A 27,575-nucleotide genomic window follows, 5' to 3' on the forward strand; every position below is an offset into this window, starting at 1 on the left:
GTACAGTGCATTTCACATGATCATCATACTTGTGTCTTGTTTCAAACCTGCAGTGTAGGTAGAGACTTTAAATAAAACAGGTGAGGAGCATAGGGCTCAGCAAAACCAAATTATTTTCTTAAGTCATTAATCATTAATAGTTGAGATGTTCTAAATCTGTAGTTTTCTTATCACCAATATATTGACTGTCAAATATACTAATTTATAGATTACACTACTACACACTTCTGATTTTCTTTGGCTCTGAAAATGTAAGGTATCTAAAGAGAAAAAGCAAACAAAAGCAGGCACGGTGTATTTCTACATAATAAGGTAAGAAAGAAACTCCTCATGTAAAGTCTAAATTTGACATCCACTCAAAGTTAAATTCTTTGTTGTCTTGTTACCACTTATATTCACCACCACCCCCACTGACACACACATCCCTTTCCATTTACAGTTGGGTGCTGCCTAACAATGTTTTGGCCAATGACTAACCACATATACAATGATGATCTCATAAGATTACAATACATATTTTTACTGTACTTGTTCTATTTTTAGATATGTTTAGTTACAAAAGTACTTACCATTGTGTTACAATTGTCCACAGTATGTAGTACAGTCACATGCTGTGCATGTTTCTGGCTTGGATCAATAGGATGTAGCACATAGCCTAGCTGTGTAGTAGGCTATACCATTGAATTTGTGTAAGTACACTCCGTGATGTTTGTAGAATGACAAAATCATCTAATGATGCAGTTCTCAGAATGTAGTCCATTGCTAATAAACACAGGACTGTACTTATTCTACTGTAATTGAAGAAGAAACTCAGTGTCAAACTCAAAGTGGTTTTTGGCTAATTCATTCTCTCCATCTTCCTCTATCATTTTAACTGCCTTAGTAGATGGATTTTCACGTGTCCCACATGTATGTGTTCTTATGATTCTCTTCATCACAGTAATTTTTTTTTCCTTATGTAGAAGAATAAGAAACATCGCTGAGTTCTAATTCCAGTTTTGCTACTAAGGGCTTGACGTTGATCAAGTCCCTCTTTCCCGTAAGCGTTTAGGTCTTCTCTGAACTGAGGTTACCGATTGATTGCAAAAACACACTGATATTAATTACCAAGCACTTGACATCAGGTGAAATTTAATACGAATGCTTTGGAAACAGAGCATACATCGTTATCTTTCTTGGGTACATTTCCATGTTTACTGGAACACTATAGTGATTCTGGTTCCTGCGATGACTTTACAGAATAAAGTCTGTTTTAGACTGGCAACCCTTTCCAGGTGTCCTTCAACTATCCAATCATTTAATGCAGTTTTGCTTTTGTTTTCCTTTGATATCCAATACAATTATTTTGATTAGTAAACATATATGTCTTTTTAAAATGTTTTAAAATCTCTATTTGCATTTAATTAAATATACGTATAGCTGGTATATATCCTTGCTTAGCTTTGTTTTTGGATTGAATATGAGAAAAATAAGTACATGAGTAAATGGCTCTTAATGTTCCAATTTAAGGTAGTGAATGAATGGGAAAGTACATAAGAAACTGTGACACCTCTCTGGGTCTCTCTGTTACTCTTGCTCTAGAGCTTCTTCTCCCCTTCACTAGAATAAGAAGATTTGTGATACAAACTGCACTGAATAAGAAATGTCTTTATATGGAAATAAGAATGAACAAGAACCTTGAGGATAATTTAGTCCTTCCTTTTACACATGAAATCTCAAATGACTAGTCCGAGTACACATAGATCCTAGACACTAAGAACTGGGGTAAAAAAAGAAAGAAAAAAAACGAGTGACCCTTGATTCACATAGGTCAGAGTTTTTCCTGATGTGATACACATGATATACATCTTTTATCAAAGCCATATATATAATCAAAAGAGGTATAAGACAAAGCATTATGTATAAGAGTTCATATTTCTAACTTGATTAAGTATTATGTATACATCTCTAAACATCCAATTTGCACCTTTCAAACATACAACATATGAATAAAATGTATTATTTTAGGTAAACTGATTTTTGAAAAAGAGTATGCTAGTTTTGAAATAATTTTTTATTCTCCTTACAGATTTTCAATTTACTAATGAAAATTGAGTTGGGAGTAATAGAGTTTAGCGGATAAACAATCTTATTACTGGTATTGGTGGCATAGCTAGTTTAATCTTATTACTGGTATTGGTGGGATAGCTAGTTTAATCTTATTACTGGTATTGGTGGGATAGCTAATGTAATCTTATTACTGGTATTGGTGGGATAGCTAGTTTAATCTTATTACTGGTATTGGTGGGATAGTTAGTTTAATCTTATTACTGGTATTGGTGGGATAGCTAGTTTAATCTTATTACTGGTATTGGTGGGATAGCTAGTTTATATAAGGATCAGGAAGAAAGCTTACAGGAGGAAAAAATATGTACAGGATAATGAGATATAATATTCATTGAACCATAAATACAAATACTTGATTGGTTAAGTTGCAAAGCCATTATTACTTTCCTATGAACAAGACTGACTGTATAAAAATGTTATTTCACCCTGTTTCTACTAAAAAAAAAATTACAAAAATTAGCTGGGCGTGATGGCACGTCCCTGTATTCCCAGTTATTCAGGAGGTTGAGGCAGAAGAATCGCTTGAACCCGGGAGGTGAAGGTTGCAGTGAGCTGAGATCGTGCCATTGCACTCCAGCCTGGGTGACAAAGCGAGACTCCATCATCTCTCTCTCTCTCTCTCTCTCTCTCTCTCGATATTCACAATTAGTTAATCATCTGACATCTATGATAAAAAAGATTTTTGAATAACAGTTTTCAAAATAATCTATAAATTATTCACTCTAATATAGATCTGCCAATTTATTTTAGGAAAGATATATATAACCTATTCTAATCTTAGAACATATTAAAAGGAAAACCCAGGAATCCTAACACTGGTGACCCACTTTGAAATCCTATACAAAGGATCAGAGAGTTGTAGAAGTGGGAGAGGCCTTAGATATAACTTCCTCCAACTCCTTCATTTTCCAGACTGCAAACATGGGGTTCAGAAAGGTTAAGTGATTTGGCCATGGTCATAGAACTCATTAAAGGCAGAGCTGGTCTAGAGTCTAAGATCTTATCTCCCAACTGTTCTCTTTATACTTAAGGCTGCTTTGAAAATTTGTACTTCTTCAGGATAGGAAAGAAGATGGTAGAAATGAAGAGTATGACTTAGGTACTGCAATTTTTATCTGATTTATTAAATAAAAGAACAACTACTAACCATTTTGAGAGCTGAAGTGGGAGAACATTATTTTTAAAAATATATACCACAACTCAGTGACAGATTATGTGGTTGCAAGAAGCTAAAATGGTTATTTATTCTAACAAAAGTACTAAATCATATAGAATATTGCATAATTAGTAACTAGCCTATCAGAGCAAGACAGTTGTGAAGTTGTTGGCTTTTACATTTAAGGGGACACAGTACAATGTAAGTGTTGACAGCAACATCTATGATTTACCTGTAGCTTCTTTCTGTTGGAGCTATTTATTTCATTCCATTGATCTGGACAATTTGCCCTGTAGGCATTTACTTGGATTTTTAACTAGTATATCATCAATTTAGAAATGACTCCTCTAGCCGGGCGCGGTGGCTCACGCCTGTAATCCCAGCACTTTGGGAGGCCGAGGCGGGCGGATCACAAGGTCAGGAGATCGAGACCACGGTGAAACCCCGTCTCTACTAAAAATACAAAAAATTAGCCGGGCGCTGTTGTGGGCGCCTGTAGTCCCAGCTACTCGGGAGGCTGAGGCAGGAGAATGGCGTGAACCCGGGAGGCGGAGCTTGCAGTGAGCCGAGATCGCACCACTGCACTCCAGCCTGGGCGACAGAGCAAGACTCCGTCTCAAAAAAAAAAAAAAAAAAAAAAAAAAAAGAAATGACTCCTCTAAATTGTAACTTCTTCTAAATTGTAACTTCTTCTTTGAACATTCTGTTCATCTGGTGTCTTATTGGTATAATGATATTTGTCATCTTTCTAAAAGATATATAGATAGGAATGTAGAAGAATGTATTAACAATTTTTCCAACATAATTTAGAGAGAAGTACCATATATAGACAAATTATTGTCATTAAGTCAGAATTTTAAAAAGCCACATTGCTTTTAATTTATTTTTTCTAGGATGTTGATACAGTGTTGATTTGTGGCTTCAGTTAAACATGGAAAGCAGAATACGTATTGAGCCAGTAAAACATAAGTCTTAGAACTTTTGGCAATTGATTTACTAGTATAGATTTTTTTTTTACCTAGATGTCATGTGGGGTTTTAACCAGTTTCTAAAAGCATTTAAGTTTAAAAATCTGTTTAACTTATGAATTTCATCTGAAAATGGTTGCAAGACATTAGAAATGTTATGTTAGAAAAGTAAATGGAAATCGTCATTCTGAAGGATGCTCAAATATCCAAGACATGGTTGAGAATTCAGAATAAAAAGAAAACATCTCCAAACAAAGTAGATGTACTAAAATTGAGTGACTATAATTCATACAGTACTGTACTTATAGGAAACTACATAGACATTCAATCATAAATTCTGTATTTATATAAGACCAATTTCCGATGAATTTGATTTGTCATTTGGTTGCTTAAATTATAATAGGTTAGAATTTAGGTAAGAAAGGACCAGGTTGATAGAGGTAGTCACAACAGGACAATAGAAAAAAAGTGAAACAAATCTGAAAGGAAATTTAAAACCAAGCAAATAAATATTATACCTCAACAGAAATGGACATTCAGAGCAAAGGTACTTTCAGGTTACTCAACACAGGGATAAATGGCCTCCATACCTCCTTTGAACAAAAATGTGGCACAGCATTTGGAATGGTAATAGCACTTTCCCTTTCTCTATTTAAATATGCTTTTGTCAAGTTCATAATGAAACTCTGATCTGACCAAGTGCACTAATGCTTTGTAGCACTCTGTATAAGTGACTATTCCAGTCATTAAAATGCCACAGTGTGGTGGAAGCAGCGCCTCTAAGTCAAGTCTGGTTTTGAGTACCAATTGTGTCACTTCAATAGCAGTGCCAACACTGATATGTTTCTTAAATTTGCTGAGCTTTTGCTCCTTATTCACAAAATGAAGATTAAAAATAAGTGCCAAATAGGCTGCTTTTGGCAATCAAATTGTTTTATAAGGCACTCAGCATTCTGCTTGATACATATTAAATATTAGTTTTTTACTTATTATATGTCAAAGTTCTATTTGAGTCATTTTAAATTGAAACCATTTATCAAATTCATGGCAGATTTTTTTTTCTAAAATTATACATTGCATATAATTGTATTCACCATCATTATTATAGACATTCGTTTTGCTGTGTTTTAATATAGTGATATCAAAAGGAACCATTGAGGCATATAGTATTATTTTATACTATATTAATTTACCCCAGACTAAAATGAATATTTTAAATTTGTGTATGTAGCTGTATGTACATATGTGTATGTGTGGTATGCATCTGTGCAGTTTTTTTTTTTTTTTTTTTTTTTTGAGACAGAGTCTCACTGTGTCACCCAGGCTGGAGTACAGTGGCACAATCTCGGCTCACTGCAAGCTCCGCCTCCTGGGTTTACGCCATTCTCCTGCCTCAGCCTCCCAAGTAGCTGCAACTACAGGCATCCGCCACTATGCCCGGCTAATTTTTTGTATTTTTAGTAGAAACAGGGTTTCACCATGTTAGCCAGGATGATCTCAATCTTCTGACCTCGTGATCCGCCCGATGTGTGTAGTTTAAAAAAGTCCTTCAATTTCTTCCCTAGCTGTTAGTCATCACCACATCGTTAATAGTGGATGTTTCTTCAATAATTTCTTCACCTATTTGGTTTCTTTCTATTCACTGAGAGTTAAGAAAACTAAATTTATTAGCAAGGGTGTGATGGTTAATAATAAGTGTCAACTTGATTGGATTGAAGGATGCACAGTGTTGTTCCTGGGTGTGTCTGTGAGGGTGTGGCCAAAGGAGATTAACATTTGACTCAGTGGACTGGGGAAGGCAGACCCACCATTAATCTGGGTGATCACCATCTAATCAGCTGTCAGTTCAGCCAGAATAAAGCAGGCAGAAAAATGTGAAAAGACTAGACTGGCTTAGCCTCTCAGCCTACATCTTTCTCCCGTGCTGGATGCTTCCTGCTCTCGAACATCAGACTCCAAGTTCTTCAGTTTTGGGGCTCAGACTGGCTTCTTTGCTTCTTAGCTTGCAGATGATTTATTGTGGGACCTTGTGATCATGTGAGTTAATACTCCTTAATAAACTTCCCTTTATATATACACCTATTCTATTAGTTCTGTTTCTCTAGAGAATCCCGATTAATACAGAAGGTCCCAAGTTTGTCTTTGTGCACATGTGTTGGGGAGTGGGGCAGTAAATGAGTCAGTATATAATTTTTTTAAATCATTTTTTTCTTATCTGTTTGTTTGAACTTGTGACATGTATTTTAGCTATATGTACTTTGACCACTTTTACTCTCTATCTGGGTTTCTGTGCTCTGTTCCTGATATAGTAATTTGATGGATTATTTTTATGTAGGTGAGGATTTAGTATCAATGTTAGCCTTTGGTTGAATCTGTTTAAAGCATACTTTAATTTATTGATTCAAATATTTTAAAAAGTAAATACAATGTATTTGATTCACTTAGCAGTATTCATTAAAATAACTGGTTTGGCAGATGTATATACTTCACAGAATTTTTCTTCTTTACTCCCAATTTTTTTCCTGTTCCATTCAAGTGAAAAACAATTCTAGAATGTAACATAGGTATATTTTCCTGGGAAGATCTTCAACAAAACAAAACAAAACAAAACAAAAATCAGTTTTGTCTTGGTTCTCTGACCGAGTAAATTGCATTCATTTCAGAGATGGTCTCTTTCACACAGTTTGCTTCCTCTAAATGTCTCTATAAGTCATACTGCCACCTACTGGCACCCTCCAATATAGCAGCCATGTTTTGAGTCTCCAAAAAAGGTAAGACTGCCTTTTAAACAAAAATCTTGGTGATTGATATTGTTGAAATTATGCTCCAATTCTTTCTTTAATTATACATGATACAGGGATAGGTATTAAATATAACTTTTTTTTTCTTTTTTAAATTACTAAAACAGAGCCTGCAAACATTTGTAATTCCATTCTAGCATTGTTAAAATAGCCTTTATTTTACATCTTTCCCCCATGCACTGCTGTATTATTGCATCACAAAATAATCTTGTGTGTTGACGGGTAATAAATTTCCTTTTCCTTCTGTGTGTTTGATGAAATTAAAATTTTGTGAAATAATGACCAAATTATGGCATTTTAATTTTAGACATAAAATGTAAGTAAGTGTCCTGAATTAGATTTAAAATAGTTTTTATTCATAATTTAGAAGTATCTGTTTTGAGTGACATTTAAAAGCAAACAAAAAGTCACATGCAAAAGGAATTTTCAGACCAAGGAAAAACACTTATATCCCAAATGATAAATTGTGGTAGTCTACTCTTTAAAATTATAAAATAAGTTCCTGGCCTACTTTTAACATAATGGCTGTAAAATTTAGATCATTTTCTAAATATTCAAATTCAGTGGAGTTGTAAGCAGAGCTTGAAGCAAATTTACCTCTTTTTTTTTTTTTTTTTGGAGCGCAAATATATTTACTGGCAACATTTAATTATTATGGACTATGAAAAATCCTTCATGTCCAAAGTACCTTATTAAATGTAATTAATGGGTTGAAAAGTCTCTTCCCTTTTCCCAAAGATCTCAATGTAGAGTAAGTGGAATTAAGTTATACAATTGCACTTAGGAAATCAGTGAATTGGAGGACAACCTCAGAGAGGTGACTTTAACCTCTGCCTCTCAGAGTTATTCAGAATTAAATAAATTTTAAGAACATAATGCATGTAAACATTCAGCTTCCACCTTCATGTTTTAAGAAGGACCACTTTTGTAATATAATTTAAAATGAAGTTTTCTCATTTCTTACCTGTAAGCTAATGTAATGGCAATTTTATTTATATATATATGTATATATATTTTAATATTTTTTAGCACTAAGGTATTTTAAACACTCCCTTTTCTAGTTTCTAACTTCTCATTTTTTCACAATATATTTTATTTTTTAATTTTTGCTCTCCTTTTCATTTTCAAACCAAGACGGCTTCCCCCAAAATTATGTAGCTTTCTTTAAGGAAGAAAAAAATATGTTTTATTTTGTTTTTTTAATGATATATACTGAATATGTAATGAACTCAATTGTGGAAAAAAATTTAAATATTTAAATTACTTTTTCTCAAATAATTCTTTTTTTTGTCTCTGCTTTTTCCTCAAATAAAAATAATACACAATTTTGTCCTCTGACTGAGGGTCCTATTCAATTATATTAGAGAAAAATATATTGAAAATGAACAGCAGTGGTGTGTGCAGTTAATAATCAAACACTGTTATTGAATACAATTCCATTTTAGGAATTTGATGATATTGGGGCATTAAGTTATTTTACTTTTTTATGGATGAAATTACCACAGTCTCGAAGTTTATGAGTCAGTGAAGAAAGCTGTGAAGCCTCTTCTTTAAAATCATTGTAACACAAAAATTTTATGGACCCCCTCAAATCTACCCAACTTTGCTTGCTAAATACTGTACATTTTAGAATGCAGGAGTGGCTTAAATAAATGGAAGATGTCAAAATGTACTATTCCATAACTATCCATAAAACATTTACTAAAGGAATTTCACCACCAAAAATAAAACATGGATTAAAATAAACAAAAAATTTAGTTTCATTGTACACTCTACACATAAAAGGCATGCCCACTTTGCAAAGTAAATGATTCCATTATGATCTATATGGATTAGACCTTTCAAACAACTCTATAATTTTAAAGACTAAGCAGGTACAACTGAACACTTATGACAAGTATCAAGTCATGGAATGACCCATTGGATTGGTCAAATTTTCCATATCATCCCATGATTCACATAAATGTTTCAAATACTTCTCCTTTTGAAGAAGTTAAATATGGCTTATGTAGATTTGTCAAGTTAATAAAAAAATAAAATAAAACTTCCTATTTATATTCCTGGACTAGCTCTTGAATTTCACTTTTTGTTTTCTTACTGCAGCATGGAAGACACTTAACAGTAATACTAACAAAACAACAAATAAGTTTTAATTCTGTGCAAGTGAAAGTCACAAACTTTGAAAATTTATCATGGGCTTTTAATTATTCTAAGACTGTTTCCATAAATTAGAAAGAAATTCAGAAATACAAGATAATATAAAACTGGAATTTTCTCCTCACATGGCCTAGTAAGGCTGTGAAACGCAAACTAACGTCATTCTTTAAAACATATTCTATTGCCGTTGCTTTTGGTGTTTTAGACATGAAGTCCTTGCCCATGCCTATGTCCTGAATGGTATTACCTAGGTTTTCTTCTAGGGTTTTTATGGTTTTAGGTCTAACATTTACGTCTCTAATCCATCTTGAATTAATTTTCGTATAAGGAGTAAGGAAAGGATCCAGTTTCAGCTTTCTACTTATGGCTAGCCAATTTTCCCAGCACCATTTATTAAATAGGGAATCCTTTCCCCATTTCCTGTTTTTGTCAGGTTTGTCAAAGATCAGATGGCTGTAGACATGTGGTATTATTTCAGAGGGCTCTGTTCTGTTCCATTGGTCTGTATCTCTGTTTTGGTACCAGTACCATGCTGTTTGGGTTACTGTAGCCTTGTAGTATAGTTTGAAGTCAGGTAGCGTGATGCCTCCAGCTTTGTTCTTTTGGCTTAGGATTGTCTTGGCAATGTGGACTCTTTTTTGGTTGCATATGAACTTTAAAGCAGTTTTTTCCAATTCTATGAAGAAAGGGCTAATATCCAGAACCTACAAAGAACTCAGTCAAATTTACAAGAAAAAAACAAATAACCCCATCAAAAAGTGGGCAAAGGATACGAACAGACACTTCTCAGAAGAAGGCATTCATACAGCCAATAGACACATGAAAAAATGCTCATCATCACTCACCATCAGAGAAATGCAAATCAAAACCACAATGAGATACCATCTCACACCTGTTAAAATGGCAATCATTAAAAAATCAAGAAATAACAGGTGCTGGAGAGAATGTGGAGAAATAGGAACACTTTTACACTGTTGGTGGGAGTGTAAACTAGTTCAACCATTGTGGAAAACAGTGTGACAATTCTTCAAGGATCTAGAACTAGAAATACCATTTGACCCAACCATCCCAGTACTGGGTATATACCCAAAGGATTATAAGTCATACTGCTATAAAAACACATGCACACATATGTTTATTGTAGCACTATTCACAATAGCAAAGACTTGGAATCAACCCAAATGTCCATCAGTGACAGACTGGATTAAGAAAAGGTGGCACATATACACCATGGAATACTATGCAACCATAAAAAAGGATTAGTTTGTGTCCTTTGTAGGGACATGGATGCAGCTGGAAACCATCATTCTCAGCAAACTATCGCAAGAACAGAAAACGAGATACCGCATGTTCTCACTCATAGTTGGGAATTGAACAATGAGATCACTTGGACACAGGAAGGGGAACATCACACACTGGGTCCTATTGTGGTGAGGGGGTAGCAGGGAAGGATAGCATTAGGAGATATACCTAATGCAAATGACGAGTTAATGGGTGCAGCACACCAACATGGCACATGGATACATATGTAACAAACCTGCACATTGTGCACATGTACCCTAGAACTTAAAGTATTAAAAAAAATTCTAATTATATCACCTAATAATAAAGTTTTTTTTCTTCCTCGAAGGTGAAAAAATATTTTTTAGGTAACCTGGGCACTGAGTAAAGTTGTAACCTGGGCACTGAGCAAAGTAATAAAGTGAAATCTCATTGTCTTGATGAAAACACTGTAACTTCTAAAGAATATTTTCAGTAGGACATTTTCAGAACAGGTGTCCTGTGACCTTCATTGACCAAATTCTTCCCTGAGTTCTCAGGAGCACCTGTCTATTCTTCAAATTTATTGGGTGTTGCTGAGCATCTGAAAAAACCAAATCTGTCCTCTGCAACACTGAGTAGTAGACTGCTCTACTATTTCCCCTTAGTGAAATCATTTTCTTGAAAGTGAAAATATGTTAAAATGTTCTTTAAGAAAAGTTCAGTTTTTACTCAGTCTCTAGCTTTTGACCCTGTTTATCAGTCACTTTCTGATTGTTTAAAGAATTTTGTCCATCACTTAGCTGCCAAGATTCTACATCCTTTTATTTTCCCACCTACTTCCTTGACCTCTCCTTCTTAGTCTTTTCTGGCTTCACCTCCTCTTCCCGTTTTCCAAATTTCTAGATCCCTGGAATTTTATCTTTAAATTTCACCTCTTCATCTTTACTCCCTCCCTAAGTAACTGTTAGCTCTCATGAATGCAAATGCCTTGTATCTACCAGTAACTTCTCCATTTAAAAAATCTCCAGCTCCAAACCAATTCCCTGAATTAGCTGTTGAATTTCACTTTTCTGTTTTCTGGACTCTCGACTCTATTTCAAACTTCCTCTTCATCAACATTTCCTCTTAAACTTCTCACACATTTCTCAAATTTTAATAGGCCCAAAACCAAACTCTTAATTTTTCTCTCCAAATTTCACTCCTCTCACTGATCCCCATTTCAGGAGAGGATATCACCTTCTTGCTGAGGCCAAACATATTAAAGTTGGCCTTGACTTTGATCTTCTTCTCATACCCAATGAGACCAGTTGATATAGTTAAGGCTAGCTCTAATGTATGTAATATATATCCCAAAGTCCTACCACTGCTACTATATCCAATCTTTTCACTTTCAATATAGTTTTCACTCCCTATCCAGAAAAATCCTTTCAAAACACAGGTCAGATCATGCTTATACCTTGTTTATAACCTTCCAATGGCCTCTTCGGATAATAAACAAAAATTCCAGAGTTCTTGCTACAGCCTGCATGGCCTTATGTGAAAAAGTCCTTGATTATCTCTTCAATTTGATCTTCACTATTTTCCTTTTCAACTCCTCAAACAACTATCTTTGCTATTTCATTTACACAAGTCAATAATATTTATGGTTTAAGGCCCCTGAACTTTCAGGTCCCTGTGTCTAAAAAGTTTTCTCCTCAAGTATGTGAATTACTTGCTTTCTCATTTTATTCAAGTCTGTATTCAGCCATAATCACAGGGTCCATTTTTGACCACCATATAGAAAATAAGTCCCTTATTTACTCTCTATATTCTATTTTATCTTTATCATTACTAACTTTATTAGATTGCATGTTGTTGATGCATTTGTTTCCATCTTTCTAAATATGAATGTGTCAAGGTCTTTATCCATACCATTCATCAACATTAGCTAAAACATGTGCCTAGCACATAGTAGGCACTCAATACTTATTAGGTGAATGAATGAATCTTAACTATAATACATTTCCAAGTAGAGGTGTACAAAAAGTGCATTGCTATAATAAGCACATATAGATAACCAATGTAGCATATAAGTAACCACATGTAATTTAACAATTATGGCAGTTCTCTGTAGTTTTGTCAATAAAAGTACCATTATTTTATCAGAGAAATGTTATGGGAATAAGCAAGTAAAATTAGTCTTTCACTTTTCTTAGTCATTACAATTATTACATTATGTAACTATCCATCCTGCTTTCCTTGTTCTGACACTGATAACCTTAAAATCCTGATGACTAATCAATCTGAATTTTTTCCTTGATTTGGAATTTACTTATTTATTTATTTATTTATTTATTTATTTATTTATTTAGAGACAGAGTCTCGCTCTGTCACCTAGGCTGGAGTGCAGTGGCGCAATCTCGGCTCACTGCAAGCTCCACCTCTCGGGTTCATGCTATTTTTCTGCCTCAGCTTCCCAAGTAGCTGGGACTACAGGCGCCCACCACCACGCCTGGCTAATTTTTTTGTATTTTTAGTAGAGATGGGGTTTCACCGAGTTAGCCAGGATGGTCTTGATCTCCTGACCTAGTGATCCACCCTCCTTGGACTCCCAAAGTGCTGGGATTACAGGGATGAGCCACCGCGCCCGGCCAAATGAAATTATTTTTAAAAAAGGTCTAATTGTGGGTAAAAGTTGCTGACAAATTTTTACCATTGACCACTTATGAGATGATTAATTTTAATGTTATTTTATCTGTGTATTAGTTTTCTAGTCACACCATTACAAAATACCACAGAGAGGTTTAAATAACAGAAATTGATTTACACACAGTTCTGGAGGCTAGAAGTTCAAGCTCAAAGAGTCAGCAGATTTGGTTTCTTCTGAGTCTTTCCTTAGCTTGCATATGGCTGCTTTCTTGTCGTGTCCTTATGTGGAATTTTCTCTGTGTGTAAGCTCCCCTGATGTTTCTCTTTGTGTGTTCAAATTTCCATTTCTTATAAGGACACCAATCAGATGGGATCAAGGCATACCCTTACCAGTTTCACTTTAATGTGCTCACTTCTTTAAAGGCCCTGTTTACAAGTACAGTCCCACTTAGGGTTAGGACTTCAGCATATGAATTTGAAGAGATACAATGCATTCCATAGCACTCTGTAATCCAAATTCTATAAGCACTGGAACTGATTTTCTGTTTTGCATCAGCTTTTTCTCTGTGTTCTAGAATGAAAATATCCTTTTAAGTATAACATCCTATGCTAAACTCATTCAAAGGAATAACTATTTTCAGAGATTCCTGTCAACAGCGTAAAGCATACCTATTTATCCACACCCTCACCAGTATCTATCGTTCCTTGGCTTTTTAATAATCACCATTCTGACTGGCATGCGATGGTATCTCTTGGTGGTTTTGATTTCTCTAATGATCAGTAAGGTTGAGCTTTTTTTCATATGTTTGGTGGCCACATAATGTCTTCTTTTGAGAAGAGTCTGTTTATGTCCTTTGCTCACTTTTTAATGGTATTTTTTTTTCTTGTAAATTAGTTTAAGTTCCTTGTAGATTCTGGATGTTAGACTTTTGTCAGATTAATAGATTGCAAAACTTTTCTCCCATTCTGTAGGTTGTCTGTCCACTCTGTTGATAGTTTCTTTTGCTGTGCAGAAGCTCTAGTTTAATTAGATCCCATTTGTCAAGTTTTGTGTTTGTTGCAATTGCTTTTGACATTTTTGTCGTGAAATCTTTGTCTGTGCCGATGTCCTGAATGGTTTTGTCTAGATTTTCTTCTAGGGTTTTTATAGCTTTGAGTTTTACTTGTGGAAGACAGTGAAACAATTCCTTAAAGACCTAGAAACAGAAATACCATTTGACCCAGCAATCCCATTACCGAGTATATACCCGTAAGAATAGAAATGCTTGCACATGTATGTTCACCAGAGCACTATTCACTATAGAAAAGACATGGAATCAACCCAAATGCCCATCAATGATAGACTGGAAAATGAAAATGTGATATATTTACACCATGGAACACTATGCAGTCATAAAAAGTAATGAGATCATGTCCTTTGCTGGAAAATGGATGAAGCTGGAAGTCATTATCCTCAGCAAACTAACACAGGAACAGAAAACCAAATACTACATGTTCTCGCTTATAAGTAGAAGCTGAACAATGAGAACACATAAACACAGAGAGAGGAACAACACATACTGGGGCCCGTTGGTTGGGGGTATGGTGGGAGGGAGTGCATCAGAAAGAATAGCTAATGCATGTGGACCTTAATACCTAGGTGATGGGTTGATAGGTGCAGCAAACCCCCATGGCACACATTTACCCATATAACAAGGCTGTACATCCTTCACATTTATCCCAGAACTAAAAATTAAATTAAATTAAATTAAAAAGAATATTTTCAGAGACTGTGGTAACAACAAGTAGGTTAAATTACAGGGGATATACAAAATGGCAGTCAAAGAAGATTGTGGAATTAAGGGCAGACAGGACAGACTTGGAGCTCTGAAATCACTTTCTCCTAAATTTTAATTTTTATACTAGGTAAGTTCCATGCAGTTGATAAAGTAGTTTCTTGAAGGATTAAATGTTGGTTGTTAGGTTAATTTCATCGAAATGTAGTTCTAAATAGATATATATTTTTGAGACGCAGTCTCGTTCTGTCGTCCAGGCTGGAGTACAGTGGCTCAATCTTGGCTCACTGCAACCTCTGCTTCCTGGGTTCAAGCAATTCTCCTGATTCAGCCTCCTGAATAGCTGGGATTACAGGCATGTGCCACCACACCTGGCTAATTTTTGTATTTTTAGTAGAGACAGGGTTTCACCATGTTGGCCAGGCTGCTCTCAAACTCCTGACTTCAAGTGATCCACCCACCCCACGGTGCCTGGCCTGGTACTAAATATTTTTGAACAAGTGAATGAATAAATAGATAACTTTAGGGTACTCTCTCCACATCTTTAGACTTTGTTCTTTCTCTTAATTCTCTTTTGTCATCTTTGATATGTAAGATTTTAAAAATCTTTTTTGATGATTATATGTATGTTTCTTATATTAATGTTAAAAGAAACATGATAGAGATGCACTAATATTTGCATTTTTTCAGATTAAAAAATAAAGCTGAGATTTATAATGATAAAGATAATTGGCTCTATTTGTGTAACCAAAAAAATTTAGACTCCCGATTCTAAGCAGGACTGTCCTTTACTTAAGGCTGTATTTTATCTAAATTATCTCTCTGGAGACTTTAGGTTTCCTACAGCTGAATGTTTATTGCTGTTGAGTATCAACGGTAGACAGAATTTTGTCTCTCTGACCTTTGCTCCCTGGTGTTACACCTGCAAATATGTTATATTACATGGCAAAATGACATTGCAGAGGTAATTAAGGTTAAGAATCAATTGAGTTTAAGATACAGAGATTAGCCTAGATTTCCCAGGTGGGCCAATGTAATTACAGGAGTCCTTAAATCAAAATATTCTCCTTGCTGAGGACAGCAGAAGTCAGGGAGATCTGAGCAGAGAAGGACTCGATGCATTGTTGCTGGCTTGAAGATAAAGGAAGACATGCAGAAAGAATGTGGGCCCACTGGAGGAGCTGAGGGTGACTCCCAGCCACCAGCCAGCAAGAAGAGAGGACCTTAGTTCTGCAACTGCAAGGAGCTAAGTTCTACCAAAAACATCATTCAGCTTGGAAATTGGTTTGACATCAGATCTTACAGATAAGAGCCTAGTCAGTTAATATTTTAATTTTTGGATTGTGAGAAACCTGAGCAGAGAACTAAATTAAACCACACCAGAATTCTGACTGATAGAACTGTGAGCTAATAAATTCACGTGGCAGTAATTTGCTATTTGTGACCTTTTGCTGCAGGAGCAATAGAAAACCAGTAGAACACCTGAATCCTGTGTCCAGTGTAATTACTCAATAAACGTTAACTCAGATAACTTCTGCTTACATGGTTTCTAATTTGTCATGTGGTCAAAAAGAGAAATACTTCTCTATTTTTGTGGATAAATCTTCATCCTGATAGTTCATGAAATCTTTTTTTTAAGTTAATTCATCCACTCTGTTATTAATTTAGCCATTTAATTATTAATTCAACAAATATTTATTAATGCCTAGAACACATAAAGACTGCATTAAATACTGGCAATATAACATAAATTAGGAAATGCATGGTCCCTGTTCATATACACAGATAGTCTAGTGGGGAATATAGAAATTAAATTAGTAATTTTACATAATGTAGTAGAGAGTTATAATATGGTCCCCATGAGTCAAGCCTCCTTCTGTCCATGTCCCAGAGCAATGTAATGTTTCTATTCCTTCCAACACAAAGTAGAGTCTGTTCCTCCACTCTCTTGAATTTGGGCTGGCCTTATAACTTTCTTTGATTAATAGAATGAGACAGAAACTTAGTGTGTAAATTCTGGATCCTAGGTCTTAGATGCCTTACAGTTTCTGTTTTTTCCAGTTGTAATAATGTCCTGAGACTACAACATAAGAAATCTTGTCTAACATACTGGAGAATGAGAGGCCATCAGTCAGCAAAAGCACCAACTGCCAGACGTATGAGTAAAGCCATTTTCGTCCTTCCAGTTGAGTGAACCCAGGAGAGATCAGCCGATGAAATACCTGGACAGCCTACTGACTGTGAGCAGTAAAATGTATGTTTTTGTTTCTTTGTTTGAAGCCATTGAATCTGGGATGAGTTAATACACAGTGATGAATAAGCAATATAATCAATTAGATAATTAAAACTGGGTTATTTGTTGGAAAGGAAAAGTATTAAGGTCTTATTCAAGGTCACTTAAGAGATAGTGAAGTTGAGTTCTGAAAGATGGGCAAGATGAAGAGTGTGAATGCTGGAGCTGGGAATGGGAATTGAGCAGTCAGCATATCATTAAAAGTAGAGTAAATAGCATGAGCTGGAGTAGGGGTGAGGAGGTCCAAATTGAAGAAACTAAAAGAAGTGAAAAGAGGCCTGTATGACTGTGGATTAGTTGCCAAGCAGGACAGTTGGAGAAATGAGGCCAGTGAAAATCTTACTCCATGAACATTTCCTGAGTGAATTGTGAGGGGAGTCTTATTTGGTACAGTGAGAGAGACGTAAGTTAAATGGCATGGTCATGTCCCTAAAGAAGTACGTTTTAGTAGCATGGTGAGAGGAGAAGGATAGATATGTTTGGACATAATATAATACAAACCTGAGTGAAATAAGTAATTTGCCATAACTTCTAAGAGCTTTAATAGTATAGAAGACAGAAGCAATTTATCACATGACTATGAGACTGTCTCGGCTGCAGCCTTTTACTCCAGACTCCAGGGTCTAGCCACTAAGCCAACTACTCCTATGATAGATATAGCCCCTAGTTCTGCACTAAGAAACAAAGATTTACGTGATGTCTAAGTTATTGTTGTTTTTGTCTAACCAAACAATTTGTTAGCCAGGAAAAAATAACCTAGGATTATGGAAGTATTTTTAGAGTTACACTGTTCTAGGAATCTGAGCAATTACTTAGTTAAAATCTTTCATTTTATAAATGAGGAAGCATCTCAGAAAAGTTGAACTGATCTGCATAAGGTTCTCATGATTGATGATGATGGCATTCAGCGTGCAAACCAGGTCACTTGAACTCTAGTTCTGTGCTTTTACTAAGACTTCATCTGTTGGTTATGTAGCTGCCTCAAACTTGAGAGGTACTTAGTCAGGTATAAATATGGTTTGGCTGTGTCTCCACCCAAATCTCATCTCGAATGGTAGCTCCCATATACCCCATGTGTCATGGGAGGGACCTAGTGGGAGGTAATTGAATCATGAGGATGAGTTTTTCCCATGTTGTTCTTGTGATAGTGACTAAGTCTCAAGAGATCCAATGGTTTTTATAAAGGGTAGTTTCCCTGCACATGCTGTCTTGCCTGCTGCCATGTAAGATGTGCTTTTGCTCCTCCTTCACCTTCTGTCATGACTGTGAGGCCACCCAGCCATGTGGAACCGTAAGTCCATTAAACCTCTTTTACTTCATAAATTACCCAATCTTGGGTATTTCTTCATAGCAGTATGAGAATTCACTAATACAGTTACTTCTCACTAATCTTTAAAAGCAGACTTGCCTTATTAAGCTTGTATTTGAAAATGTCATTAAGACTTAAGTCACTTATGCCCAATTTTTGGCATGCAGTTAACAGTTAATAGGATGGTTAACAACAAACTTTTTCTTGTGTATATATATTCCTATTTCCTTTAAGCTCTCCTAACCAGACTGATTTAGGGGGAATCTGGAAATCCTGTCATGTTCAGGTGATATGACTTTAGCTGTTTGAGGCCTCTTTGGCCAATGTTCAATATATTGAGACACCCTTTCTAAATGCTTTACATATGTCATTTAAAATTTATAATTCACAGGAAGAAAAAAAGACAGAAATTTTCAATGCCCAATTTTTTCTCAGTATCCTATGGAGTATTTTCTGTTTAGCTTCCACTAAATGGCAGATGTAGCTGAACAATACCAGATAGGAAAATAATCTCTAACTACCCCTGTTGGCATTTGGGCATTTTCCTGGGCCATTTTTCAATGGCAGACCTAGTCAGGCAGTGTTGACAATGTTACATTTCAACTATAAAAAAACTATGTCAGCATCAGAATCACATTTTTATTTGTTGCTTTAAGTATGGGCATTTATTGTCCTTTTTCTTTACTAAACCTTAGAGAGTTTTTACATCCTAAAAAGATCTTTGAAGGAGAAAGCTTTCTTGGTGTACTTCAGACAAGGCTGTTAATTTTTTCCGATTCTGTTCATGCAAAATGTAATGCATGAAAGGATAAGAGAATTGAGATAAGGGAAAATGTCAGCAGAAAATTATCTCTTTCTACATAGACTTGTACTTGCTGACTGTCAATAAGGATCTGTATTATATCTTTCTTTTGTCTACCTTGTTATGTCTAACATTCCAATGCAACAGAAATGGGATGAAGGATAGCCTGGCTTGAAGGCCTTTTCAAAATTACAAAGTCCTGAAAGTCATCTCATTCAGACAGATATATGTAGACAATACCCTGCTTTCAGTGAAATTGATGCATACAGCCCTGAATGCAAAAATGTATATTGAGCAACAAAGAAAGAAATGTGATATTTCACATCTGAGGCTTTCACATGGCTTTTGTGCTTTGTGAAAGTTCTGAATTCATTGTAAAACATATTCTTTAAAAATCAACTCAGAGAGCTGCCAAGGGATAATTTAGGGCAGGGGAAGAAATGAAAACACTGTGGTTTACAGTTTAAACAATACCTCGTTTTCAAATAAAATCTGTATAGTAAATTGCAGATTGAAAAGGAAAATGATTATATTCTGTGACTGAGCTTCTCAGGCCACAGCATTTTTGTGATAAGAAGGGGCATCCACATAAAACGTAAATGAAGGCTGAAGGTATATGTAATCATACAGTGTTCTGTTTGAGGATGTTTTGTGTGTATTAGTTTGTGTGCATGTATGTGTGTGTGTCTGTACCTATGTGTATGTATTTCAGAGGCAGCATTTTAATTGCCTCTGCAGCTTCTCTTATCAACCTATCTGGATCCAATTGTACTAACATTTTGCTCACCTTTCAACTTCTTTAATGTTTCTCCCTGGTTTGAAACAACATAAATTTGGCTTCCTCATCAAGAAGCTCATTTAGCTGCAGCTTGATTGCAAGTAATTTGCCCTAAGTAGCTCCATCTTTTAATTGTCTGTGCCTTTTTCCAATCTATAAACTGTAACTTCAGGCAGGCCATTTTGTCTTACTATTTTCTCCTTAGAAAAACATATCTAATATTCCCCATATCCTTTGGCTTTAGGCATTCCTCACCACATGAACAGAAAGGATAGGATTTTCATGTACTTTTAATTGATTTAAAAAATAAATTCACAACCTTTTGATATCTGGAAAGAGGTAAACCAAATATGATCCACAAAAGGTAATTTTGTGTCTTTTGTTATTTTTAAGAGATGAGATAACAAGAAAAAGGGAACATCGGTCTCTGTGGCTACTAAAAACAATAGTAAGATAGTTCTCACAGAAATCAAAAATTGTAAAAGGGAAGAGTTTTTTTCAATATGTTTAGATATTCCCCCAGATTCTTGTTTTATTCTGAGAATAAGGAATATATCCTAAAGAAAGATATTCTGGCTTTTCTGAACTGGCATCATTTTCTCTAGTAAAGACATAAAATGTGACATCTTTGTATCCAGATTTGCTCACGTCCGTGCATAAAATGTCCTTTTTAGAAAAATCTCATTGAAACACTATAAGATACTCTTTTCAAATTATTTCATACAGCTAATCTTTTACCTGATATGTATCACAAATATGTTAGATTAGCTATATATTCAGGGATGATCCATTTCAAACAAGTAAACTATGTATTTTTCTGATCTATACTTTTATTTAATTATTCCAAAGCCAACTGATAAAACGTATCATATCCTGTCTTCCCCAAAATGTGAAGAGCAATTAGTGTGTTTTCATTTACTTATCACACAATAAGTATATTTTTGCTAAGTAACAAATACTCTCATGTCTCTTTGCTTTTGAAACAAGTGAACATTTCTACTTCATCTTTATTTTTGAGGTCATATATGGGCATTTCAAATGCTTGAATTGTGCAATTTTGAAAAAAACAAAAATAATAAACAGAAGACGTGTCACTAGTGTGAATCTTATTGCAGAAGATTAAAGGTCTAGGAATTAGCATATTAGCAATTTATAATCATCTAAGGTTAGGTAATTGAATAGCCATTAAATTAACCATTTCCTGCCACATTGTTTATAAAAAGAAAAATGTAAATTGAAAGAAATATCACTGGTTAAAAAGTTTTTATGTATGTTAAGAGATTCAGTTTACCAAATCAGAGCAATTTGTTTTAGATATATATTCTTAAAGATCAGCCAAGTCAGAGTAAAAAAGTTTGCTTTAATTCTTTTGGTCCTAACCAGTAGGCAAAAAACCTTGAGAGTTTCATTTCTTTTCTTTTTTTTTTTTTCTTTTCTTTCTTTCTTTTTTTTTTTTTTTTTTTTTTTTGAGACAGTCTCACTCTGTCTCCCAGGCTGGAGTGCAGTGGTATGATCTTAGCTCACTGCAGCCTTGACCTCCCAGCCTCAGGTGATCCCCTTACCTCAGCCTCCTGAGTAGCTGGGACTGCAAGTGCACTCCACGATGTCTAGTTAATTTTTAAAAATTTTTTGTAGAGTTGGGGTCTCCCTATGTCTCCCAGACTGATCTAGAACTCTTGGGCTGGACTGATTCTCCCTTCTTGGCCTCACGAAACGTTGGGATTACAGGAGTAAGTCACTGTGCCTGGCCGTTTCATTTTTCTAAGGAGTGTTTGAAAGCCTTAGATTGACAGTCTCTGAAATTCTAAGTAATAGTATCCTTTGTTACATCAATCTTTTACTACTGGTTGTTTCAGATTCTTTAAAATTATGTAATTTGCTTTCCTAGTTACTGAAGTGATTACTGATTTCAAGACTATTTTGATTCAGAGTTGAGTTCTGAGGTACCCTTTTATCCGAGCCAGGTCTTTTTCTCTGCACATATTGGTAATCTACCTTCTACAAATTAAATTTTTTTCTTTGTAAATTTTGGCATTAAAAATTTAAAGTTGGGGAGAGGACCGCCATTTATGAAAATATGCTGAGTGACAGTTACAAAGCTGATATAGAACTCTTCTATGCAAAGATATTAGATGAAAACTTGACAACCCTTCCTCACAGTTATAGGAATATGTGGTTCTGTCCTAGGATATTTGAGTCCTTGGAAACCCAGAAACTAAAAATAAATATTATGTCCTAACATTTAAGTACATGCTCCACAGCATAGAATAGAAAAAAAAAAATCTAATAGTTAGAAACAGACATCATCTTGTGAAAAATCTATGCTAGAACTCTATTCATTTTTTATCATTCAGCAACTGTTTACTGAGCTCCTACTATGTGCCAGGTCCAAGGGATACAGAGGTGAACACAAAGGGCAGTGTCTGAAGCTTCATGAGGCAAATATTTAATGGGAAAAACTAAAACCAATGACTAATTACGTGATGGTAGCTTTGTTTGGATGGTTGTAAGTGGCTCTCTTTAGAAAGTTTAGTTAGAGTTAGTCTCTTTAGAAGAACAATATTCAAATTGAGGTTTGAAGTGTAAGAAAGAACCAGATAATTAAGATTACTTCCGACAAAGATCAAAGGTACACACACTGCAGTTTAATTTTGCTCTACTGTTTACAGAACCATAGGAGCCACTGTTCAGTACCACTATAATTTGTCTTTACGCCATGATCCCTTTTATTTTACTCCAAGTTATCTTAATTTTTTTATTCACTTGTCTTCTTTTTCTCTTGCTGTTTTCTTACCTTTTCTATCCAAAAATCAAACATTGGTAGAAATTGAGAATAATGATAATATTTGGGTTTCCACATCTCCAAATCAATGCATAATTAAAACTGTTTGCTTTTTTATTCCTAATACCCACAAATTGTAAATGTTAGTTCAATGAGACTACAGACCAAATCTATTGTTTTCTTTGTGGCTCCTGTTATCTGCATACAGGGATGCACATATGTCATGAAACAAAACCCATAAAAACGTATGTTCAGTGAATAAATGTGTAAATGAGCAAATAAACAGATTTATTAAACACTACAATCAAGAAACCATGCACCCAATTTGTGACCAGTTCACAAGAAACTGGAACTGGTAGAATCACTGTCACTTAAAAAATACTATGTTAAGTAAGTAAAATTTCATGTTTAGGACAGAAATTAGCATTTGATTTCAAATTTTCACTTTTATTCACATACATCATCCTTCTAATCTACTGGACAGATTGAAATACTGGTAAAATAAATTCCTGGGAGTAATGAAGCATTTTACTGGTGAGCCTCACAACACAGTTATTTTTGGATAAGCATCAGAAGTTTGGGGATATTGTCTGACTATTCAAACAACTTAGATAATAGGTGGCGAACATTGTAGATCTTGTTTCTTATCAACTCTGCCCCAAATTAAAATACCAAGAATGCAATAATATTTTCCTGTGAGTCATGTATTTTTCCATTAGTTTAAGAGCCTTTTTTAATATTATTTTTTTTTAATTCTGCAGCTCAAGGTGGCCAGTGAAAAAGATTCTTTGAATCTGCACTTGATTATTAGTCTCACTTACTGTGTACAACAGCAAGGATCCTGTTTTCTTGAAAATATTTGAGACAGCCTCATGGTGAGCTGTAAAGTTATTAATGTTGCTTGATATTTGCTTTGACAGCTGCTCTGTACTCTCTTTAATCATCTTCATCGTGGTCTGTAGCTCTTTTTTCCTTCCATTTCACTTTTGCTTGTGCTGCTTAGAGAGGATGATGCATGCAGAAAAACTGATAGATCCCCCTCCCCTCACATTTTCCCAGATCTTTCTATTCTACAAGTTTAAATTCATTCTGTCATTCAGACATTTATCCATTCAATAAGTATTTATTTAACTTCTGTCATATTCAAGACCCTAGAAAAGGTTCTGGGGATATGATAGAGATTAGCAAAAGATAATTTATGCTTTTAATAAATTTTTTTTAATAAGCCAGCTAAGATAGGATTACAAGGTAGTTGCCTGTGACAAGACTCATAACACAGAGACTAAAAATGTGGGTTTTAGAGTCAAGCAGACACAGATTTGTATCTTGATTTCACTACTTACTAGCTAAGTGACAGTACACGGGCTACTAAACTCCTAAATACCTACTCCCAGATATCCCCAAACTTTGAATTTCTTATCTATAAAATGGGAATAATATTGTACCTTCTTCATGAGGATTCAATAAATATAAGGCCTAAGTCACAATGACACTTGAATGAGGTAGATATTTCCTTTTCCCTTACCCTCCTTAGTCATCATTTTATAGAACAAACAACTTAGACGAGAAATTAAGTCATTCGTTCAGTCACTCAGCTAGGAATGAGCAAGCAAAATTAAAAACACAGATTAGCTTGCCAACGGACTACAGGCTTTGTAAGGAGAAACAGCACTTCAGTTTAACTCATGTTATATTCACGTGCACAGGGTAGTCAGTCCCTGGTGTCTACTAGGTTGTTGAATGAATTTCTCCACATTCTTGTTTCTTCAACAACCCATGCTGATTCTTGGTGGGGATTAAACCTTAATGACAAGTAAAAGACTCTGTGATTTGTATGTAAAGTAGTAAAGATTTTGAGCAGGGAAGTAGAAACTTAATTGTGTTGTTCATAACATATTTGAAAGGAAAGAGGCTGGCTGGAAAAAAACAATATGGAAGATTTCTCAATGCAGACAGAAGACAGAAAATGAAGCTTTGGAGTAGGAGATAGTAATGGAGATGAATAGGATTGATTAGATGGGGGTATGGAGGTGGTGATAATGTTCTTTTTCCTGATGGCTGATAGAATAATAATATTGTTAAAAGAATGTGTACTCTTTTAAAACAACAGCAACAATAATAAGCAAGCAATGCAGGCAGGAGAAAGAAGCAAAGAATTTGTGTGGAACTGAAAGTAAAAAAATTTGCCTTTTAACTTGTTGACTTTTTAATAATGGGGAAAATATCTATGCATATTTGGGAAGTAGTTGAAAATAAAGTACTGGAGCTCAAGAGTATGGTAAGGTTGTAGATGCAAATTTGAATGTTTCCAGTATAGAGGTGTTATTTGTAAAATTGATAAAATTACTAATGGAGTTTACTTGTTTCCTGTACAGGCTAATTATTTGTTTCTTTAGGTTAAGTCATATCTCAAAAGAGATATAATTTCATGAAAGTCTTGGCTGAACTTTATTCCTTGGTTAAAAAATAGATGTAATATTTAAGTATGTTTGTGAAATGCAAAAACATTTCATTTACTTGTAAGCACTAAAAATTAAGGCTGAATCTTTCGTTTAAACAAATAACTAACTCTGGAAATAATAGTTTAAACATTCTAATAAATGGATTTATAAATTATGCTTTCCTGATGTGGACTTTAGTTTGTGTTGTCTTAAAAGTTCAACAAAACACACAAACAAGGCTGGGAATATTGAACACTTTGATTTTGCTATTAAAAAAAAGGCTGGTCTCTAAGTATCACAAATCAAAGGACAAGGGTTTACGCTCCTTTACACTGCCAGAATTTTCTTTTTCTATAAGAACATGCTAATTTTTAAAGGAAAATTCCTTCTAGCCTGCTCCAGTCTTTGCTCTTTCATAATGTTGCTGGTAAAGGGAATAAACATCTCTACTAAGACATAGCATTTGCATCTTAGAGAACAGATGTGTTGCTGTTTGCATAGCTTCCAGGGGTTCTGACAACTAGTGGGCCTTATTATGGAAAATAACACTGGAAACTCTTAAAAATACTATTGCTGGGGGTCGGTTGGGCTTAAAGCTGCTGCACTATGTACAACAGGATTTTACTGTGTATAGTTATATTTTAAGAACCATAAGTATCCCTGAAACTTAATAGAATCTATAAGCTGAGCCATGTTCAAACTGAATTAAAGGAAAGCTTTAGATCTAATTGAGATTTCTAGAGATAATTTTCATGTATTGAAATGAATAATTATAAAAATAAATATATCTTTGCCCTCTTCATTATGATAATAGCAGATACAAAAAAATCATAGATTCCAAAAATGGTTATGGAGAAATATATTATTTATAGAAAATGAATATGGAAAGATAATATTCTTAGGGATTATAACCCCAATTCATTTATTATATTGTCATTAAACATTTATTTTAAAATTATGGGCTTAAAAAGTATTTTCCTTATTTTTAGTAAATTACCTAAAAGTACCAAAAAGCAAAAAGTCTAGTATCTTAAGTAAAGTTCATAGGGACTATTTAGAAGACATAATTCACAACATCTCACAAGAAATCAAGAATTATCATGATGTAACGCCTCTGGCAAATTACTCCAAAGCACAAATCCAGGCTAATCCTGAACATGTGGCAACTGGTTCTGCTGTATTGGTCCGGCGTGTGTGAGACTCTGCAGTTCTCACCGATAACATCGTGCATTGTCTTGCCTGGTGTTTTTCTAATTAATTTTAATTGTGCTACTTAGTGGCTGATTAATCTGAATAAAAGGTGTGATACCCGTGGATTATTTTAACTTTGACAGGCTGACAGATTGGACTGGAGATGCTAGTTCGCTCTTTCACAGTGTAGAGGGAGCCAGAATGACCTTGAATTCTGCACATTGTCCAGACCCCTTATTTTCCATTAGAAATGTCTCATTTTGACAGCATGCTGGATCTGCCCCAGCGGTTCATTCATTTTTCAACCTTCTTGAAAGTTATGCTCTTTATGTCCATGAGGGATGCATATTAAAGGACTATTCTATGACTAACAGTTGCATGGCTATAAAGGTTACACGAGAACAAAGAAACACTCCTTTATTTTCATTACCTTCTCTACTTCCAACATATTCTACCAAACTAATGTTGATGAAGAGTCAAACTCTGTAAAATATGTGAAAAGATTTATTCTCATTCAAATATGAGTGACCATGGCCCATGACACAGACCTCAGGAGGTCCTGAGACCATGTACCCAAGGTGGTCGGGGTGCAGTTTGATTTTGTACATTTTAGGGAGACATGAGACATCCATCAAACACATTTGAGAAATACATTGGTTTGATCCAGAAAGGCAGGACAATTAGAAGCAGGGTGGAGCGGGGAGGGTGCTCCCAGGCTATAGGTAAATTTAAACATTTTCTGGCTGACAATTGGTTGAGTTTGTCTAAAGATCTGGGATCAATAGAAGGGAAAAGTTCAGGCTAAGACAAAAAGATTGTGAAGACTAAGGTTCTTTGAAGTCTCATAGTGGCTGCAAATGTTTCCTATTCAGAACTTTAAAGGGTGCTAGACTGTCAGGTAATCTCTTCAGGATTGGGAGGGCCTGGAAGAAAAAGATCTAGCTATCTTAATAGAGATTCTTTAGAGAAGCAAATTTCTCCCCACAAAGGATGGCTTTGACAGAACATTTCAAAATATGGCAAAGAAACATGTTTTGAGGCAAAATATTTTGGAATTCTTCTTTGTCACATAATGTTTTGCCAAAGTCAAATTGGAAAGTAAGTCACAATATACAGGGTTAAATA

At 34.9% G+C, this 27,575-nt stretch overlaps 1 long non-coding RNA gene across 1 annotated transcript in view; it reads left to right on the forward strand.

Moving 5' to 3' along the window:
• Positions 1–27,120, forward strand: part of LOC105477520 (uncharacterized) — a 174,152-nt gene extending 147,032 nt beyond the window's left edge. Inside the window, exons 4-5 of the long non-coding RNA XR_011620380.1 lie at positions 16,916–17,108; positions 23,580–27,120. This is a non-coding gene — a long non-coding RNA (uncharacterized lncRNA). The remainder of the gene's footprint in view (positions 1–16,915; positions 17,109–23,579) is intronic.
• Positions 27,121–27,575: the final 455 nt, after the last annotated feature.

This window comes from Macaca nemestrina, chromosome 2, assembly GCF_043159975.1.
Source record: "Macaca nemestrina isolate mMacNem1 chromosome 2, mMacNem.hap1, whole genome shotgun sequence".
Taxonomy (NCBI): Eukaryota; Metazoa; Chordata; class Mammalia; order Primates; family Cercopithecidae; genus Macaca; species Macaca nemestrina.